General features: G+C 32.0%; 1 long non-coding RNA gene across 1 annotated transcript; it reads right to left on the minus strand.

Moving 5' to 3' along the window:
* Positions 1-3,849: 3,849 nt before the first annotated feature.
* On the minus strand, positions 3,850-6,089 carry LOC114732413 (uncharacterized). The gene is made up of 3 exons (XR_003738979.1): positions 6,047-6,089; positions 5,573-5,645; positions 3,850-4,216 (listed from the first exon to the last, which is right to left on the minus strand). It is a non-coding gene; the product is annotated as an uncharacterized LOC114732413 (long non-coding RNA).

A 6,089-nucleotide genomic window follows, 5' to 3' on the forward strand; every position in this document is an offset into this window, starting at 1 on the left:
ATTCGAAGTATCTATCATAATTGATGTTCCAAAATAGTTGCCCACAAGAATACTGTTCTCTTTAATTAGATAGGCTTCAATGGAATACTTGTGAATAAACTGGCTTGTGTTGCACGGGGCGTATACAATTCGCGAACAATTCCAAGCAGTTCAATTGTATTCGACAATAGAACGTCACAACAAATAAGACTTGCTATGGATCTCGTAATTTATAAAGTTACATGCCCTTTCATAAGTTCCATATGTTTTAAACTCACATTTCGACGTATTGAGAGGTCCTTGATGTTGCAGCTGTTACTTTGTCTTGTTAAAAAGGAGCTTTGGATAGTGATAGGTGATTTGAAAAGGGAAGAACTTTAGGTTAAGTTTTTTATTTTTATCATGTCACGTTCCTTAATGAGACATACTCTTTTGATCTTTAATATAAGATTCATTTAACTAATTTGATTAGATTAAGAAAATTAGGTAAGTTAGTTAATTATAAGAAATGTATGTTTTTCTTAAAATATCATAATCATCTTTCTTAATACCTCTTCTTCATCTTCTACTTGATTATGGTTAAGTGAGTATCTATAAGAGTAATTTAAAGAAAATTAATAAATATGATAAATGGGTCTTATATTAAGGATAGGAGGAGTAGTTATGTAATTATTTTTATTTCATGTAAATTTATAATTAAATACTATTAAATACCAATATCTTAAGAATAAGACACCTAGTCATGTATGATTAATGACTTAACATGACGGATAAGTAATTAGATGTAAGTATTGTCCATTTAAAAATATGTGCAAATATAGTTGAGCTAAACTCTTATACTGTTATATAAATAAATGTAATGCTAATTGAATTAATGCACAAGTACTGTGTTCTATTATGGACATATGCGACCACATTTAGTCTTGCATTTCTTTTCAAAAATGTATTAGGCTTATTAACTGCGTGTATTTAATTGACATTGAGCCATGCAAATCCGCTAAAAATCTATTAGGCTTATTTGCATTATTAACAGGGTCAAGTATATGTTCATTGGAAGGTCGGACAATTGGATAAGGTTTATGATTCATTTTCTTATATATGAAAGCAAGGAGGAGAATAATAATTTAATTTTATACTGTAATTTTTTTACTGACAATATATAATTAATTTGAAATTTTAATCTGCATTCAATTAGCAGTTTTTTTTTTTTTGGGTGTCCATCCTCCCACCTCAAATCCAAATTCATAAGGGTAAAAGTAGAATGGGGAAAACTGAAAATGTATTTGGAAGGTACTTAATGGGAGTTGTTGCTCATGCTAACCACTAAATTATTATTCTTCATGTGACATTTATATTCCAAATTAGCTTTTTGCAGGAAACATAACTTCTGCAAAGTGAGGAGATATCCATCTTTCATATTATGTTACACATGGACCCAAGGTTTCCTCCTAAATGTTGCATCTCCAAACTGTTCTCAGCACGACTTTATCCTTCGTGTTTTATCTGCAGAGTCAAACATGTATCTCTAAGACGGTAACGCAAGAAGATATAAAACAAAATTGGCAACAAAGTCATATATCACCAAATTACTAACCCAAAAATATTTTGCATGAGTCCTTCAAAATATTTTGGAAAGGAAAGCTTCTAACCTAATATTTGTTTATGCGGCCTCTGCATCATCAATAGGGAAATTATCAAAATGCATCTTCTCTAAGAGAAGATGATGGACAACAACGACTGAAAAAGGAGGGTTCAGAAATGCCTACAAATATAAGAAACATCTTTTGAAATCATGGCAGCTCAAAGCTATGGACGATGTAGCATAGCTTTTCTGGGCAATTTGTATATATCAATTACGAGTCCTTGACCACCTACTCGATACACAAGGAAAAGGTTGTAGATGATATATGCACGACACAAGCTTAGATAGGTATTAGAAAGGGGGGAATCGGAATCATGTCCATGCTGCAAGCAAGATTTTGAATGGTAATTTAGGCTAAAATATATTTTTAGTCCTTTAACTTTATACAAGATTTTATTTTAGTTTCTTGATTTTAAAAAGTAAACTTTTAGCCCTTTAACTCTAAAACTGTTAACAAAAAATAATGATATTGAGCTCTTAAATACTTATAAAACATTAGTAAATACTAACATATTAAGTTTAATATTCAAAACAACCATAATTGTTATAAAAAATATCATTTAAGACTAATAATTTTGAAATTAAAGGGCTAAAAGTATACTTTTTAAAGTTAAGAGATCAAAATAAAACTTTACATAAAGTTAAAAGACAAAATGTACACTTTAGCCTTCTTCTTTTTTACAATCTAAATGTGCCAACCAAATATTTAAAAAAGGTCTTTGCATCAGGATTATGGGGAATCCTTATACAATGCATCCAACCAAACAGACATTTAGTTTTTTTTTTTTTATACACAAATTTTAGGAAAGGGGTTGGGTTCACCCACGATCCAAAAGCTGGCACCTAACGCTTGATCCACTAGGGTCTGTCCCTATGGGCACAGGAGAATGACAAGTAAGCCATTTTTTTCTGACCCAATAGGTAGGAATCACTCAATTTCACTGTGCTGTGGTGATACCTCTTCCAGGGCCGCAACTGGAGCCACAACAAAGTGGCACTCCTCAAGATCAAACCCTTTCCTTTTGGTAAGAGAGTTTCAACCCCTTCGCCAGTTGAACCCACGGACTAGGGGTACCAAACAGACATTTAGTACTTATATTCTTTTTTTTTTGGGACTCTAGCAATTCTCCTTTTAATAAAGTCTGTTTTTAATGCTCTTAAAAAAATTGTAGTGAATTATATTTTATGACATATTAATTAGTAGGCATGCTATTTTTTCTCCAACTTTTAGATAATGCTTAAATTTATTATAGAATAGTAAATAGTTAATGATTTAAAAACTAAATGGAAACACTTTTTTGTCAAAAGAAATCCTTAACTTTCAAGAAATTGGTTTTACAAGACATCAGGTGAAATTCTATTTTTCTGGTTGAATATAACCTCATGTATTTTCTTAAAAAGAAATACTCCTCCAACCTTAAATATAATACTCATATTATAGTGTAATTTACATTATAAAATAAGACTTATATTTAGAACTAAAAGAATATATTGATTTTAAAATGATCAGTTAGCTGTAGCCTTTATACGTCTTAATTTGTGTCACGTGAAGAATTTATTTTTTTTCCCACTCTTAGTGCGAGTTTGAAATAGCGACAGCAAGAATTCTGGCCACAAAAAAAAAATGGCAACAACAAGAACATAACGCCTCAAATCAGACCACCTCTGTTTTTTATTTTTAATGTAAAATCTATTTAATTGATTTAGTTAAACTAAGAAAATAAAATAAATTAATTACTTACAATAAATATGACATAGTTTCCTTAAAATAATTAAGATTATATATTAATTTATAAATTAACTAGTTTAGAAAAAATAGATAAATATAAAAAAAAAATGAATTAAAATATTATATTTAAGACTAAATTTAACATTCAATTAGCTGAAAGCATTAAATAAAAATATTTTCTTTATATTCTCTTAATCTCTCTACATTCGAGCAGGTTTGGCTAGCCGAGCCTGAGATCTGGGCAACAACCCTGAATATTATAGTTGGAAAAACCAGGGAAGGAAAATAAATAAATCTAATTTTAAGGAAATGCTTACACTTGACATGTTATGAGTTAATCTACAAATAAATTGTAAAGCACATTTACTTAAATCTTTTTCTACAACCAAATGTTTTAGTCGCTAGTAAAAGAAAACGAACAACTAAATTATTAACAAATCTTTCCCAGCCAAACTCTTCATGGCAGTTTTTTGGCCGAAAACAAAACTCTTCACGGCAATTCTAGAGAGTGTTTGGATAAAACCAAATCATGGTTTCAGAAGTGCTTTTACGGTTTACGAAATAAATATATGAAGGAATTTGTCTCGTTTTACATAAAAGTGCTTCTGAAACCATGGTTTAGAGATTGTCGAACACCCCAAAAGCTGACTTCCACATGTCAAATGAGTCTGAGTCCTTATCGCAGATTCACATGGCCGCTACTTATTGGCTTAGCTTACCTAGATAAGTAAAACTATGAATACCAAGAATATCTAGATATAGGTGCAGCTGCAATATACTTAAACATCTCGAATCTCGCATCAGCATCAAAATCCACATCGGCACCTTCCTAAAGAGAATGATTCTCTCATTCTCACCATACAGACCTGAATGAAAATATCACAGTTAAGAGAAGAAAAGGGTTTAGCAGTGAGCACCAGCAGTGTCATTAGCTCGAGATTCATGACGAAGAATATTTTATTACCTTCATGAATCCCGTGAAACAATCTGACAGCTGAAAGCTGGAGTTCTATATATAGATTAACCCCCAAGTGAAGCAGCAATTATTTTTGCACCCTCCGCACCATTAATGTAAATTCAAAACTAAAAACAGTATTATATTCTCCTGTAGCCGTGATAGGTGCACAACTAGCTATCTAAAATTCCTGTCAGAAAAACTAGGATTTTACCTGGTAGTTGTAAGTATGATTATCTCGCGTTTAGTTTATAATCTTATTAGGATTTTGAACTGATCCATCAGTGCCTTCTCATGTGGAAGTTTTATATATATCCAATCTTAGGCTCAGCAAAAATCCACTTACAGAGAACTCTTTTTTTAAAGCCTTTTGCTCTCTCTCTCTCTCTCTCTCTCTCACTCTCTCACACCCACACGCAAATCCAGTTGACATCTCCCTACACTAAAGTAGGCCTGAACTCTAAGAAAATATCCCTAGTAAGTCAATCAGTTATAGTCATGGTTGTTCCAATAATGGCAGGGATTATAAAAAGAAAAGTGAAGAGCATAAAGGCATTAAAATAACAAAGCAAGTATGCAGCCGCAATACATGAAACAATACAACAGTGAACAAAAATGTTCTAAAACCACATGAAAGGATGTATATTTTTATAAATTTGCGATACTGTAATGCAACATAAACTTGCCTTCTCAATAGTATAACCTGTTATCCCTCTTCTAATTTTCCCTATATGCATACATAATTGGGAATGGAAGCTCGATGCCCAGTTATAATATTCCTTCATAATCGAATGTTCTCATACTCCATTTTGGCTTGAATTTCTGAAGTCTCTAGTCTATAACAATTAGAGACAGAAAAATATTTCATGCAAATACTCATCTGTTCAAAGTTTTGCCTGAAGGTCCGGTTTTTAAAGTTGATATAGATGTTAAACATAGAATTATAACATTTGCTGATTTCACTAATAGTTCAGTCAAGGGACTCATACAGAGGAAGGGTGATTGCAGAACATTCTTCCTATATGTAGGAATGTTACGACGCACAGATAGGTTGAGAACTGAGAAATATCATGCGCCATGCACTCGTTTGAATTCATTAAAGTAAATACTGTAAATCATAAAAATATTGCAATTAAAATTAGCATGGAATAATAATATTTAGCTCTCCAAGCCAGAAATTACATGCATGTTAAGAAATGAAAGAGATGATTACATGTGCACACACACAACTTAGCGTCCGAAAGAATTTATAAGCAGAGCATGATACCTCTTGAGGAATTCATTAACATGTCGTGACCAGTTGTAGAGTACAAACCACAGAAGTACAATCACCAAGATATCTGGAACAAAAAATTCAGGAAGTCACAAGTACAAAGCACGGCAAGCATGATTGCTTGTGAACTCAGGAAAATCATCAACTTCTTTGAAAAAGAAAATATCTCTTAACTTGGACTGGCCGTCGAAATAGTTAATATGCAGAACAGACAGATTAAAAAACCCTGAATCTTAGTTTCACAATTTCAAGATTCCATATAATCATCTGGGAACAATCAATACTTGGTATTTTACAAAATTTAAGTTCCAATTATATACAAGCATTAAGCAATGAGCAAAATGGGTTCCTAAATTATGGAATCGTTACATGCGAGACTGCTCCACCAGTGCAAAAGGATCTATTTCTGGTACTGTGAAGTTGACAAACAAAAACTATTTTTAGCAGTAAAGAAACAATAGAGGATACTGAAAAGACAACGCTCCCACCAGTCTAGCATATAAAGCCCAAA

Source organism: Neltuma alba, unplaced genomic scaffold (assembly GCF_004799145.2).
Source record: "Neltuma alba isolate B1F8T4 unplaced genomic scaffold, ASM479914v2 tig00002556_pilon, whole genome shotgun sequence".
NCBI lineage: Eukaryota > Viridiplantae > Streptophyta > Magnoliopsida > Fabales > Fabaceae > Neltuma > Neltuma alba.